Raw genomic sequence first — 15,887 nt, 5'->3', positions numbered from 1 at the left:
AATTCAAATGAGGGAGACTGAATGCATGCTCTTACTCTCCACAAATCAAATATAGCTCCAGCCAAAATTAATGTCTCCAAGAGACTTCATTTCAAGCCAAGACACCTGAACACACACATAAATCCTGAAAATGCTGAATCTGTCAAGAATGTGCACCTACTGGCTAAAATTTACAATGCACATCCTTAAGTTTTGATGGAATAGAACAAATTTTCTTGAAACAACATTTATCTCAGATATTATATTTCACACTGACTTTTATAGACTGCCTTATCTATATTTCCTGGTAAAATACATTGGAAAATCCTATTCAGGAAAATTCCACTTAGGGTTAGGGTTAGGTCACCATGAATTTGGAGAGCAAAATGGGCATTGCCAACAAACTCGGAGTGCTTGGGAATGATTAGGAGGGCGCTGACTTTTCTAGGCTTTCCTATCTATGTTTCTTGGTAAAATACATGGGAAAATCCCATTTGGGAAAATTCCAGTTAGGGTTAGGGTTAGATCACCATGAACTCGGAGAACAAAATGGACGTTCGCCAACAAACTCGGAGTGCTTTGTTATGGTTAGGAAGGGACTGACTTTTGTGGTCTACCCTACAAAATCATATTTAGGGAAATTCCACTTAGGTTTAGGGTTATAGTAATACTATCAAGCAAACCTTCAGCATTACGTGCTATTCCAGATATAGTCTATAGATTTCACAAGAGATGTGGGACAAACCAGAGACCAATGCTGTAAACTCTGCTAAGCTTTGGGTTTTCCTTTAGTTATCAGCTATACGTCATTCAACAGTTGTATGTCAACAAGCTATCAAACTTTCTAATTCCTATCTTCATCTAAGAGCAGGGGTGTTAAACTGCCAGCCCCTGGGCCGGTTGCATCATATGGAGGCCACACCCATCCCAGCTCCAGCAATGCAAAAAAAGTCATGATATGTCGTGACACATCACGTGATGCGGCATGTTTTACACCCATGTCTAAGAGGTTTAGGATTATAGCAGCAGTAATGCTATTCAAATCAGGCAGAGCAAGCATTTGCTCTCCATCTCATATCCAACGACTCTACTAATAAGTAAACTACTACCGTGGCTCCCCAAAATTAAGACCCGATCTTATAATCTTTTTGCCTCCAAAAAGTCCACTAGGTCTTAAATTTCGGAGAATGTCTTATCTTAGGACCCCCACAACCAGACCTCCCACACCCCTACACTTGTCGCGCCGCTGCTTGAATTTTGTGGCCACTTGCTACTTGCAACCAGACGCCATGTGGCGCACTGCACCGTTTCCACTCCTTCCAGCAGGACACCACATGGTGTTTTGCACCATTTTTGCTGCTTGCGACAAGAAGCCAAACCGCACTTGGGCCATTTCTGCTGCTCGAACACTGCGTGGCTCTTTGGGCCATTTCTGCTGCTTGCAGAACGCCCACAGAGTTGCTATAATGTATGTCAAGAAAGCATTTTATATCATGTCTAAAAAAAAAATGTGGCCATGAATTTATTAGGAATTCAGCTTGATCTCAGATAAGACTTTAACTTATATTTTAAATGTATACTATATGATATATGGATAAGAAATATCCTATTCTGTGAAGTTAAAAGAGTACACTAATTCCAGGATTTTACAGATAGGAAAATAATTTGGTGAGCATGAAGCCTTTTATCAATTTCACCACAAGTCTCATTTTAGCATTATTATTCTCAAGCATTCAACATGTGAAAAAAGCCCATTTAACACTCAAAGCATGTCAGTTCGTGCAAGTACAGTAATTGTGCATATTTTGTACAAATTCTAGCTTTTGAATGAGTCAGACACTGCATTAGAAGATTATGATTCATGTGGAAACCAACCTGATGCCTTTCCTGCCAAAAGACTAGGAAATAGTTTCCCCAAGGGTCCTTGATAATGCATTAAATCTTGAGAATCCTACAATTTGATAAAGTACTTTACTCTAGTCTACATAACATGTTATCTCAAATAAAGAAGGGGATACTGTATATCAGGGGTCTTCAAACTTGGCCCTTTTATGACTTGTGGACTTCAACTCCCAGAATTCCTCAGTCAGCATGCCTGGCTGAAGAATTCTGGGACTTGAAGTCCACAAGTCATAAAAGGGCCAAGTTTGAAGATCCCTGCTGTAGATCAACGGCTTTGAACCTTTTGGGTGCGAAGGACCGGTTCTTTGGAGCGCGGTTTTTCACTGGATCGGGGGGAGCAAGGTTTTGCCTGCATCCTATGTGTGCACGGATGGGTTTCCACTCATTTGCATGGCCCAGTTCCTGACAGGCTGCAGACCCAATGCTGTAGATAACTCTTTCATTCTTCTGTAGTTGCTGTCAATCTACAATATTTCCAGTTTTTTCTATTGAAGAAACTAGAAATTCAGAATCTACTTTCCAACATTTCATTCCAGCTGTTACTTCATATATGCTTGAAATGAATTTGGGACTTAAAAGACTTTCCAGTTTTGGAGCATTCTGAACCCAAGCAGGGGTTGGAACACCCTCAAATCTGCCAAGAGAGTTCCACTGCCAAAGATGAAGGCAAATTGCCAAAATTCAGAGATATTCTGCCAATTTCTGTGGAAAACAAAAGAAATATACTGCATGTTTAGGGCAAGCTTAAGATAGATAGATGGATGGACAGATAGAGAGATAGACAGACAGACAGACAGACAGATAGATAGATAGATAGATAGATGATAGAGATAGAGATAGAGATAGAGATATATAAAATCCTACCTATTTAAAAAATAAGAACTCAAGAAACTTGCCCATTTGTTTTATACAATGCCACTGCAGCCTCAGGCTGCCAAAAATAACAAACATTTAAAAGTTCAATTCCAGCTGAGAAAAAGTCTGATAGAAAATGGCATTATATAAGTTTGCCAATTAATAAATGGCTAAAGTAAAACTAAGTTTTCAGTAATCATGACCCCTTTATATAATTATTAATATAGCTGGATTTTGTCAAAAACAAAAATCTTTCCTGTGCTAACTATCCGTATTAATAGAAAAGATATCAGATATATATGTTTAAAATGGCATATACTTACAATAGAAATGTGGATATTTTTATAGCATTATTTTGCTAAATATTGAAAAGAGGTTTTTGAAGCTATTATGGGAATGCTGACATTAAGACTACAGTGATCTAAATGTGAAGGGGCAAAGGTGATACAGAATACACATGAGCACACAAGTAGTACCTGCTGACTTCTCCTTAAAGAACAAACTTATTTTGCTAGAATTGGGCAGAAAGACCCAAGTGCTGATAGATGCTATGTGTGCACCTGTGCAAAACTTCAAATCACTTTTTCTCCTTTGAGCCTCAACTAGTACACAGTCTAGTGCAAGGGTAGGCAACTTCAGCTCTTTTATGACTCATGGACTTCAACTCCCAGAATTCCTGAGTCAGCTGGGAGTTGAAGTCCATGAGTCATAAAAGAGCCGAGGTTGCCTACCCCTGGTCTAGTACAATGATGGTTGAGCCTATGACACGTATGTCAATGGTGGCATACCACAATGTTTTGAGTGACATGCCCAATGTTCACGAATACCCAACAACTATTCTCAAAAGCACACCCTGTTATTTTGTGATTTACAGAAGCCACACAAGAATGTGTGCTCTGGACTCTTCAAAGGTCACACAAGAAGACTATATTCTCTCAGTAAACTGTGTGAGAATGGGATGTGCTTTCGCACAATTTTCAGTGGCTACCCAGGCCACGAAAGAGCATTCTCCAAAGTCACTTCAAGAACAAAGGCCTCGTGTGATCTGGAGCAGCCTCAGGTAGACCACAGGGGCTGTAAACAGAAAGAAAACAGTGTCTAAAGGTATTGATACAGCAGAGCCTATGAAGTGCTGTTCACAGGCAATAGCACTGTTCTCCAAGGCTCACATTTCTTGGGGATGACACAAGATGGGCTTTTTGAGTGGTGGTAGGACTCAAATCAAGACCCAGGCCTCTATTTCAGGCCCAGTTTTGGCATTGACATTGAGTGTTGCTGTTCAGGGTCACCTAGGTGGGGACAAGTTTCTCTTTTGTTCGGGGTGACATACCTACAGAGTCAAAGTAGGCATTTTCTGAATTTTTGAAATGCCAGGCCACAATGATACACCATCAACGGTCTAATACCATACTGTATACTCCACACGTAACTGCCTGATATGCTTCAGACATCCAATTTGATAAGAGGCACTATTGTCATTCTGCACCTTCTGTTAGCAGACTTTTTCTTAAAGCAAGACTGTTTAAGGACCCTGAGGCAGTGGCAAACAGATGTTACCCTAACACAAGTTTCTGTGCTCCAATAAAGAAATTAACCCAACTGTTCAAATCTCAACATTTTTATTTTAATGAAAAGCTAAATTACCACTTAACATGAAGGTCCCTCACCCTTTACATTCTCAACTGCCTCCAGTTTTACATCATATAGTCAAATCTCAGGGAGAAAAACGATCTGCGCACAGATAAAACTAGTTATTTAGCAAATCTGAAAGCTCTGGGCTACTATGCTATACTTGCAGTGATAGCAGACAATTAAAATGTAATGACTAGAATTTGCAAATGTTTTGAAATGTCTTTGTAATATTGTTTTAAGTGTCAGGCCTCTTTCAAATGACTTAGATCCTTGCAGTGTGCATCCATAGTGGGAAATGTGGCTTCAGCTCATACATGTATAAAGTTGTTGGTTAAGGGGCAATACCTTTTGGGGGCAATAGCTGCAATCAAGCAGTTTCTGTAGCTCCGAATAAGACTTCTCCATTTCTCAACTTGCAATTTGTCCCAGCCTTCTTGTGCAAATTGCTTCAGTTATATTAGGTTTGATGGGCTCCTTCTACCACCTCTAAGTTTCACCGCTTTCCATAGATGTTCTGTTATACTGACATCAGGATTCACGGCAGGCTTTTTCAGAATAGTTCAATGTGTTTACCTTTCACCATTTTGATTCTCTTGGATATATGTTTTGTACTGTTATCCTGATGGAAGGCCCTTGCCCTGCAACTGAGACATTGGGCATTATGTTTCACTTCAAAATGCCTTGATAGTCTTCTGATTTTATTGTGCCCATACAGATTCAAGGCACCTGATTCTGGAGGCAGTAAAGCAATGGCATTACACTACAGAGCCTCTTCTATGTTGGAATGGTTTTCTTTAAACTATTGTTTTTTCTTCTGTGAACGTAGAGCAAGTGTGACTTACCAACGTTCTAATTTTGTTTCATCCGTCCACATACAGTCTAACAGAAGGACTGTGGCTTGTCAACATATATTCTAGCAAACTCCAATCTGGGTGTTTTTGTGTATGTATCTCAGAAGTGGGATCTTCTACCCTGGAAGCCACTTGCAGTAAGACAGTGATGGATGGTACAACTTGATATTGTTGTACCTTGATTCTGGAGGTCAGCCAGGTTCTTTATTGAAACTTTATTTTTTTCTTTTTCCGCCATTCAAACTTTCTTCCTGTTCTGTCTGGGGTTAATTTTCCTCTTGTGGTCCCATCACATCTGGTTATGGTGTTTTCGATAACATTAGCGAATGTGGTCACAGGAACATAAAAGCTTTGGGGAGATGGTTTTGTAGCCTTCGCTGTTACCATGCTTGCTATTGCCTTCTTCCTTTCCTCCTCAGACAACTCTCTGCTGTTTCTTTTCTTATCTATGTTCAATAGACAATGACAGAAAATGCCTGAGTGAGGTACTTTTTTCCATTCAAGTAGGCTGAGTGAGTGATAATGAGATTAAAGACATTTGTGAAACTAATTAATGTAAACAGTATGCTTGAGAGAACAATGAAATCCAATAAAGTTTTTGAACATCTAAGGGGTACCAATAATTATATCCATGCCATTTCAATTTCTCATTATTTACAAGAATACGTTAAGCCACACATCTAAAGCAAAATGTCTGCTTTATGGACTTAAAAATGATGAATGCCATTTGCTTGTATCAGTTTCACAGCAAATTGGGATTCTTTGGGAAAAAGTAGAAAGATAAATACTTGTGGCGGTGTCTATATTTTAGATATTACTTGTATTACATATTTTATTATACAACCTTTCAAATTTGCTGGGGTTACAGTTCCCAGAATTCCCCGTCAGTGGCCCAACGTTTGAATAGGAACATAATATAAAAGAGGTTTTATAATTTCAAACTGAAAATAAAACCACAACTACATCACAAATCTACAATAACTTCTAATATGAAAATTTAAATACCATTTCAAGTCTTTTCTTCAATTTCCCCTCCTTATGCTTTAATATGTATTCTATTCAAAGCAGAATTAAATCAGGATAAGTGTAGCCAATATAGGCTGTACAGGATAAACTACTGTACTAAGTTATTTTGTGAATTAATTGTATCAATATATCAAGAAAATATTTCTTTTGGTAACCAATATTATCTAATACATAGAACGTGGGATTGGAAATTTTAGAAAGAATATACTCAATGGATAACCTTGTTCTTATTACTTCAGTTTCATATATGCCTTAACTAATCCCCAGGGTCATTATAGGGACAAGGTTATCAAGCCACTTTAAGGCTCTTAGCTCTATCAAACTTCATGCAGTTATAGAGAGAAAAATAGATTATGATGTTGTTGCCAGTGAATCGAAAAACTGAACTGCTCTCTAGAAAAGGTCGTAGAATCGATCACTTGAAATTTACAGACACATCAATACAATGTTACAACAGGGAGATTTTCTTGAAAACTTTCAAACCATTTTGTCCTCCCAAGTAATAGCTCTGAAAATTGCTACAAAAATATGAATAAACTACATTACCAGCTGGCAAATAAAGAGGGCATGCAGTATAATTGCTTGTGTTTTATAAAGCCAAACAGTGGCAGAATATTTCCTAAAAGTTATACAAAAAACAGAAACTTTAACCAGTTGGATGCCACTGCCGCTCTGTAGCTCTAGTAGCACAGCTAACTCAGTAAATAGCTAACTCAAATACAAACTGCACAAGCAGACAAAAACTATCAGGAGTTATATTCATTAGCATTCTACTCACACTAAAAGAAACATCAATATAACTGATGGAATGACTGCAGCTTTTTTCAGTGCACTGCATGGCACATAAGAAGCAATATCACAGGATTTTTCAACTGCTTCAATGCTATGCTGAATCACTCTGATTAGCACAAAATCTTGCCAAAGCATTTTGCTTAAACATCTTAACCAATATGCAGTTTACAACTGATAGTATATAAAATTTGGCAGTTCTCAAGGGGAATTATCATAATTAACTAGAACATTATAGGTTTGCTGAGAAATACATGACATATAAGACAATCAGAATGGGCACATAAATAAAACTGCACCAATGTTTAACTGCTCCCACCTCAGCAAATAGTACAGAATGAGCAAAAAAAAAGTGAGCTATTTTTCCAAGTAAAAATAGTTTGTGATTTACAAAGAAATGTATCTTTATAACTATACAGAAATGCCTAATTGCAAGCTGAAAGAACACAACAACATTTAAATTATTAAATAACCTCTTGATTTTACAGGCACATCCATGGCGTTTTGTAATTTATAAATTAACAGGATAATATACAATTTTGTACATTACATATTAATTATGTGTGTATATGTGTAAATATACCATTTCATGGTATTTAAAAAAGAAGGAAGTTAATATTTGATTTTTTTCTTATTTTTAATAAATTATTGCAGAATATTCTATTACAATTATAAACTAACAATATTCACAAGAAATCCTAGCTTCCCTAAGAATGGACAAGAAGAAAAAAAATGGAATAAGTTTTTCTTGAGCCCTTCTTCTATGATATCTTTAAGTCATTACTTAAACTTTTTCTTACTGAATAATATCATAAACTCAATTTCTATCACTGGCTGAATTAAGTGATGTCTGTTCTATCATCATAAGATTCAACATTCAGAATTTACTGAAGACAGAAACTAGGCCTAGGTTTTCAAATCTGAAATCACTCTGGCTTCAAAGTGGGACAACAACATTTCCAATAACTTCAATGAGACGTCCTGGGCTGCAATATTAGAGACTTCCTTGCATAAATATTAATATTGCTTCTTGTGTAAAAACTGTTGGGTGTTTTGCAGTTGGCATATACCAATGGAAGGGAATAATATAGATTAGGTATGTTGAAGGATGAACTGTATATAGAGACGAGTCATTGCTTAATCTCAGAAGATAGAATATACGGCTATTCACATAAGTGCACTTTGCAGGACAGATTAACAGCTCCAATTATAACTGTAATCAGTTTTAAAACTTTAATTAGGAAAGCAGGGGGAGAAAACTCACTGGTGAGAGTTATATATATATCCTTTCTCTTTTAAATGACTAATTAATCCAGTCTTCATTTCACTATCTAGTATATATTTAATAGCTACCAACTTCCATATTTGGTCACCATCTATTTTTTAAAACGTTCCAAGCATTCTAACAACAAAATCAGCTATGTCCATCTGGGCCAGCACGTTAACATATTTCCTGTTTTAAGTTCCGTTGTGAGACAAGTTTTTGTATTCATTTCTTTGAACATTTCTGACATTTCAATCATTGGGTTCCAAGCAAAAACAATACGGTACAAATAACCCCAATAACGATAAAACAAATATAACTTAATTATAACTCTAATCATCATAATAAGCACTAATCTTACATATTCTTAGGTACAACAACAAACTGCCTCAGTTGAAGAACAATGAGAAAGACTAATGCTCAACAAAAAAGATCAGGATCAATTCTTCATCCTCCCAGCCAAGCGCTCTGACTAGAAAAGTTGTTTCAGACACAGTTCCTAAGAAACACCTGCTCTTCTTCCTGCACAAAATGGCCACAGCAGAGAGATTTATTAAAATGTTTCTTTAACAGGGAGTTAGGACCTTAGCTTCTGTGAGTAGACTTCCAATGCTTTATTCTTTCTATATATTTTTTGGCAAACAGTTCAAGCAATCTAATTTAATCTTTGCTCTCTCCTTACAGAAAACCTGTTAAGATTACAAACAGGCTAGCATGTACCTCTCGGTAGCAGCAAAGAAAGACATTTAGAGCTAGCCATGGAAACCACACAGTGTTAACACGCTCAATATAGATTGAGGGAGATGAAAACCTAAGCAAGACAGATTCGTGAGGACCAAATGTAGTGGAAAAAGCCTTCCATTGTATTGTGATTCTAGGGAAGTTACTTTTTCGGGCAGTGGCGTAGCGTGGGGGGTGCAGGGGGGGCCGGCCGCACCGGGCGCAACATCTGGGGGGGCGCATTAGATGCATTTTACTTTAATTACATCAGTATTTTCATAACAAACAATACATGTGCTTAGGGGGTAAGGGTTTCTTTAACTAATCTAGTGGAAGAGACTCGAGTGCTAAAATCCACGGGTTAGGGGGCGCAAATTACTTCCCTTGCCCCGGGTGCTGACAACCCACGCTACGCCACTGTTTTCGGGGGGGGAGAGGCTTGTGACTAACAAAACAGGTCCATTAAATAACCAAGTTAAATTTAAGACAGTTACTGTTTAAAAATAGTGAACTATATGTTAGTAGAGAACATCTCATATACCCTATATTAGAGCTTAAGAATCTCAGCAACTATCTGTAAGCTAAAAGAGCACAATTAAAATGACCATGGATGCTGGCTCCCTTGGCTAAGAAATACAGATCAACACCATCCCTAGAGTTGGACACAACTGGACAGGGAAAACCTTTACCTGATTTTACAAAGGCAGAATCCATTACTTTTTTTTTACTTCTAATAATATAAACTGATTCTTTCTAATTACCTCCCCTCCCACCTCCATTTATTACGAAATGCTTTAAGATGGACTACAGTATAAAGGAGTCAATAATTTACTGAAGAGATCCTGTCATATTATAATCCATACATTCCCCAGAATTTAGCATTTTGTCTCTAAGCAGCTGTCTATTATATGAATACTAGCTGCTCTTAAATTAAATTTGTACATTATTTAAAAAGACGTAGGTGTACATATGCATATAAAAGAATAATTCAATTGTTAAGAAACCATTATCGTGGAGACTAAGATAAATGGACAGAGATTTTAAAATGTGCTTTTAATCCGTTTTAAACCAGTCAATTTAATCCTTTCTAAGAGTCCTGGATAATGCTGAGAAACAAAGAATTTGTGACCTGAATAAAAAGATGACTAATAATAATTAATAGCTTGTGCAGAGTTCAGTCATAGGCTATCACCTTGAAGGTTTATGAAAAAAGTATTTCTGTATCATTTCCATCACAATGCAATAAGTTATGTAATTTAAGAATCCACCAATCCTCTTCAGTTAAATTATCCCTTTCTTTTTTTTAACTGAAGCAAGATTGTCAAATACTGCAATTACTATAAGCATAAATTACATGTACATAATGAAATGGCTATTTATTAATTTGAAACATACAGGTAATTCAAGCAAATCAATGGAACCAAAAAGGCCAGAAATGAAATCCTCTGTGTAATTACCGGAAAAGTATGAAAATGAATATTTATTTGATTTACTTGTTTCCATTCTGCTATAGCATTCCACAATAGTTAATCACAGTTTATCATGAATCCTTAGTTTTGTGCTATTTATATTCTGAAAGCTAAAAGTTGTGAAACTCGTCAAATTCTTATGTTAAGTCTAACATAAGTAAGACCTTATTCAAGACCAAAACAATAATGAAAAACTCGAGAAATTACATGGACTGGGGTATATGTAGGCACAGAATGAAAAAAAGTATATGTTACAATCAAACTGAACGATATTTTTTTAAAATTAATTACTGAATAAACCACAATTGGTTGGATTTGCAGAACATACTACAATAAAACCAAACAAATCGTATTATGGATTAATACAACTTCAAACTCATTCTAGACATGGCTACAAATGAGTTCATTTTCTCTCTTCCTTCTTTAGAGATAATTAAAGCATTTGAACTGAAATAAATGCAACTACCATTATAATTAACTAGGTGCCATAAAGATTAGTGCTTACAATCCTGGTTACATTTGACAAATATTCTTGGTGCTGACAAATCTTTAACCATCAATAAAAAATAGGATACCTCAGAGGGAACAAAAGCAATAGTTTCTTTTTGATGTTTTGTTCCTATTTGTGGACCTGATTCATAGCTTCACATTGATGATTATGTATGGTCAAAGGAATCCTTTTGTTCCATAGTAAACTACATTTATTTAATGTAGATTTTGTTAGTTTGATATATTTCATATAAGATGGTTGGTTTAACATGAAATTATATTTATTCATTTATTTATATCCCACCTTTTCATTCTGGAGTTCAAAGTAGTATACATAATGCTCTTATTTTTCTCTACAACCACTTTATGAGGTGTGCTCATCCAAAGAAGGAATGTTTAATGTCCCATCCACCAAGAGGCAGGGGAGGGGTTGCAGAGGATGTGCTTCTTTGTTTCAGACCTTTTGCTTTAGATTACCTATTCCCTGGATAGCTGCTCATATTTAGGGAGACTATAAAAGCACTATTAAGTAACAGATTATTTTGATTCTGACTATAGCTGTCAGAGTCAGCTATAGTTGATGCTGTCATTTATCATTTGGTTAATAATGGTACTTTTATTGTTTTGCAGGTAGCCCCAAGTTTAAGAACAAATTCCATTCCCAAGGTCTGTTCTTAAGTTGAATTTTTATGTAAGTCAGAACAGTATTACTGTATTGTATAATACTGCGTAAGTAGTATTGTGTAATGAATGAACTGTTGTGTATTCAACTTGAAATTTGCTTTAAAAAAAAGGTTCAGTTTTCAAGTATGGGTCATTCTTAAACTAGGGTGTGCCTAACCCAGGGACTTGCTGCATTGTAATTTTTTAACCATCAGGAATAGTGAAATATAAAAGCATGTATGTGTATTCCTTGACTTACAACTATTCTTTCAGCAACTACTACAGAGGTGCTGAATGAAGGGACATACAACCAGTCCCCAAAAATGCAGCCTTTGCAACACCCCTGGTCACGTGATCAAAATTCAGGCATTTGGCAACCTGCCAGCACTTACAACCGCAGGGGCGCTTCAACTCCCCCACCCATGGCTCTTGCACGCCAGGGCCCTTAATCCTCCTAGCTGATATCTGCTGCATGCCCACCCTGGCCCTTTGCAAGGCAGCTGCTGGCTGCATGAGGCTTTCTTCCCAAAAGGCCAGGCACACTGGTTTCCTTGCAAGACCTGAGGAAGAGAGCTGCCTTCTAAAAAGCCAGGGCAGGCACATCTTGACCGCAGTGGGAGCAAGAAGACAGCAAAGGTCAGCCAGGACAGCGGAGCATAAGGCAGCAGGGACTGAGGAGTGCAAGGTGACAAGAGTGACCAGGCTGGTCAGCTGAGGTTGCCTAGGGCAGCTGCAGCTTCGCGTTGCACTGCTAGGACAGCTCAGGCTTCCAGGGGCAGCTTCCGCTTTCAGAACCATGGCGCACCAAGAAACCCTGACCACACTGTGAATATCATCCATATTTGATGCAACTGAAATGTTTTAGTTAAAATGCAGTAAAGAAAGAAAGAAAGAACTCAACTACATATATGTAGATAGTCTTCATCTTCCGAACACAATTGGGATTGGACTTTTAGTTGATAAGCAATGCAGTGATGATGATTAAGCAAATTATCATATGATTGGATTCAATTTTACGACCATTTTTGCCATGGTCATTAAGAAAATCATGTGGTCTTCAAGTGCATCATGCAGTTGTTAAAAGAATCCAGCTTGTTTGATTTACTTTGCTTGTCAGAAACCAGCTGGCAACATCCCAAATGGTGATCATTTATATCCCGCCCTTCTCCGAAGACTCAGGTGGCTTACAAGCTTAGCAGTAGCCTTCATTCTATGTATATGCCTGCTTATTAGGGCTTTCACACACACACACACACACAAGCGGCACTATTACAAAGTCAGCTTAATTGCCCCCAACAATCTGGGTCCTCAATCATGTGATTGCAAGATGCTGCAACCATTTTAATGTGAGCCTGTTACCAAGTGAGCGAATTGTGGCCACAAGAGCATGACCACACGGGTGATAAAAAGGTTGTATGTTTGTGATTTGGGTCATAAGTCACTTTTTCCAAGGCTTCATAACTTTGAACCATTGTTAAATGAACATCATATGTTAGGGACTACCTACACACCTCACACAAAAATACTAGCTACCTTGTACACAGGGTTTTCTTTAAATAAAGCACCAGTTATTCAGAGATCAACTAGCATAATAAATCCTATTGCTTAGCATTCTGAAGTAAACTTTAAGAGTGTTTAAATCCAAAAGTAATATTTTTTACATTGTTTTTTTCTCCAAAATCTAAATATAACCTATCCAATATTTATTCATCTTAGAAGAATGTCAACTTGTGATGGACAGAGTTCCCAATTTCTTTTTATGTTTTCCCATTTTCCAGTTTTCCTTGTCTTCCTTCAAAAAATTTTCTTAAGAGATTAGAATCAAATTACTTCTGTTATAAATATAAATCCCCTTTCAAGTCCATGCTTCACTTAACACAGATACTTATTTCTCTTAAATAATAATCTAATGTAATCCCTAGATTTATATAAAATATGAGATACTCCAAAAGCCATCCCAAGATCTAGTCATACAGCATCCTAAAGTGTTGCATAGACTAGAGCAGGGGTGTCAAACTGCCGGCCCACGGGCCAGACGCGTCATGAACAAACTGCACCCACCGCATTGCCGGCAATGGCAAAAAAGCTCCGATATGTTACGTGACGTCACGTGATGTCACGAGTTTGACATGTCTGGACTAGAGTATTCTAGAAAAGAATTCTGAGTGCTTTCAAATTAAGTGTCAAAGAAATAAACACAGCAATTTAAAAATACTGCATGCAGTTAGCTTTACTGCTACTTATTATTACTATGACTCTTATTTATCAAGCTTGAAGAAGGAAAAGTACAAAGAGTAACAAATGCATGCTTTCACAATTACTGCATTTTTGTAATTGTCATATATACAGATAAAGCAAATTACGTATGTTTTAGATAGAGACAAAAATGTCAGAAAACAATATTGGGGCATATTTGCTTAGCACGTTTTAATAAGGATTTTATCACATTAGTATGGTTATGTTGTTTTTGGAGTCTTTGATGGCACTCATCCTGTTAAGAAACAATGCATTTCCCCCATTAGAACAATTTCTGGCTCATCTATATTCCTGCATGAAATACTCCAGGATATGAAGCTGAGTCACCCTTACAACTGTATTTTGTGATAATGTTTATAAAATGAATTACAATGCCTTTTGTTCCAAGGCAGTAATTTTCCTTTATATCTACAATGAATATTCAGGATGATTTATAAATCTAACCCTAACAATTGGCTTCACAAAGGAAAACAGCTTTTCAGGAACATTTATACACCACACAGTGTCACACTGACAACAGAACGCTACAGATATGGAAAATAAGTTACTGAGATACATATCAGAAGCAGTAACTCTTTTGAACTAGAGATATTAGAAAAAAAAACTTGCACAGGAGTGTACAGCTCAAAAGAAAAGACTCAATGGTTTTCTTTTGCTCAACTCTTAAAACTGTGGCATAAACTAAGAAAAGCAATGAATATATTCAAAGATTTATGTACAGTAGTTCTGCTACAAAATGATACTCCTACTTAAAGTTAGATGTACATTTAAAAGATTAAGATTGCAAATGAATTGACTTTAAGTCACAGATTTCAAGTGAAATAAAGTAAGTAAAATCTATTATGCGGGGATATAAAATCAGCACTTGACTAATTGACAAACTGATCTATGATATCAGACTAGCAGAGAAGTATGGATTATTCTTACACATAGCCAAGTATCATAAGGAAACATATAACATTTAGCAGCAGGCTTTTATCTTACAAAACAAGATTATGGCTATGACTATAGCAGTGATTCACTGTCAATTACTGATACATTAATTCTCACTAATTTCTTCAATATGGTAACATGGATACATTTTCATAGATTACTAGCATTGCAAATTAGAAGAATTCTATAAACCAAAGGTCCCAACGCTTCCCTGAAGAAAGGTTTTTCCACAGACCGGTGGGTGCATGGTTTAGGGCACTGCCTGCATCTCGCGGATGGGGCTTTGCTTATTTGTGCGGACTGGTTGCCAGCATGCCGCGGCCCGCTACTGGTCCATGGATCGGGGGTTGGGGACCTCTGCTATATAGACTATGTCTCTGGATGTCAGCGAAGCCTTTAACATAAATGGTAATATATGGGCTACCTACTACTTACACGTTTGCCAAAAGGTGCAGAATAGCAAGTACAGAATGCACGTCTCTTTACCTACAGTAGTGTACATTACATAAGCATCTACAGAATATAGGGTATATATATATTATATACAATATATACTGTATACATACATCTATGATAAATCTATATACATACAGTACATACATATATCTATGATAAATACATATGTATGATCAACATCTCCATGATAAATGTTTGGGAATTCCCTGGAAAAGTGTGTGTGTGGGGGGGAGAAATCTGGTAAGCTCTTATCCCAATACCCACATCAAAGGAGTGCTGGCCAGTTATGCCAGAAATACGCTGAACTGTTTACAGCTGAGCCCAGATTCAGTCATATGATTAGTTGCTGCTCAGATCAATCATATTATTTTATACAGCCATTTTCACATATGTGATTCAGTGGAAGCCAGATGACCATCACTGGAGTCCTTCAATGAATAAATGAATTTCCCTAATGTCTAAATTAGCTAATAAACTTAAGATCAAAAAGTTAGTATGTATTGTCAAGAGTCCAGAATATAACCAATATTTCCAACATTAGCACCCCTCAATCAAAATTTGGATGCTTGTCAGCCCACCCACATTTACGACCACAGGGTGCAC

The 15,887-nt window shown here is 36.9% G+C and overlaps 1 protein-coding gene across 2 annotated transcripts in view; it reads right to left on the bottom strand.

Annotated features, from left to right (window-relative positions):
• Nucleotides 1-15,887, bottom strand: part of DOCK1 (dedicator of cytokinesis 1) — a 455,801-nt gene that overhangs the window by 425,637 nt on the left and 14,277 nt on the right. The gene's annotated exons all lie outside the window — the stretch shown is intronic.

This window comes from Vipera ursinii (genome assembly GCF_947247035.1).
Source record: "Vipera ursinii genome assembly, chromosome: 5".
Classification (NCBI taxonomy): Eukaryota; Metazoa; Chordata; class Lepidosauria; order Squamata; family Viperidae; genus Vipera; species Vipera ursinii.
This window is presented reverse-complemented; position numbering and strand designations above follow the sequence as displayed.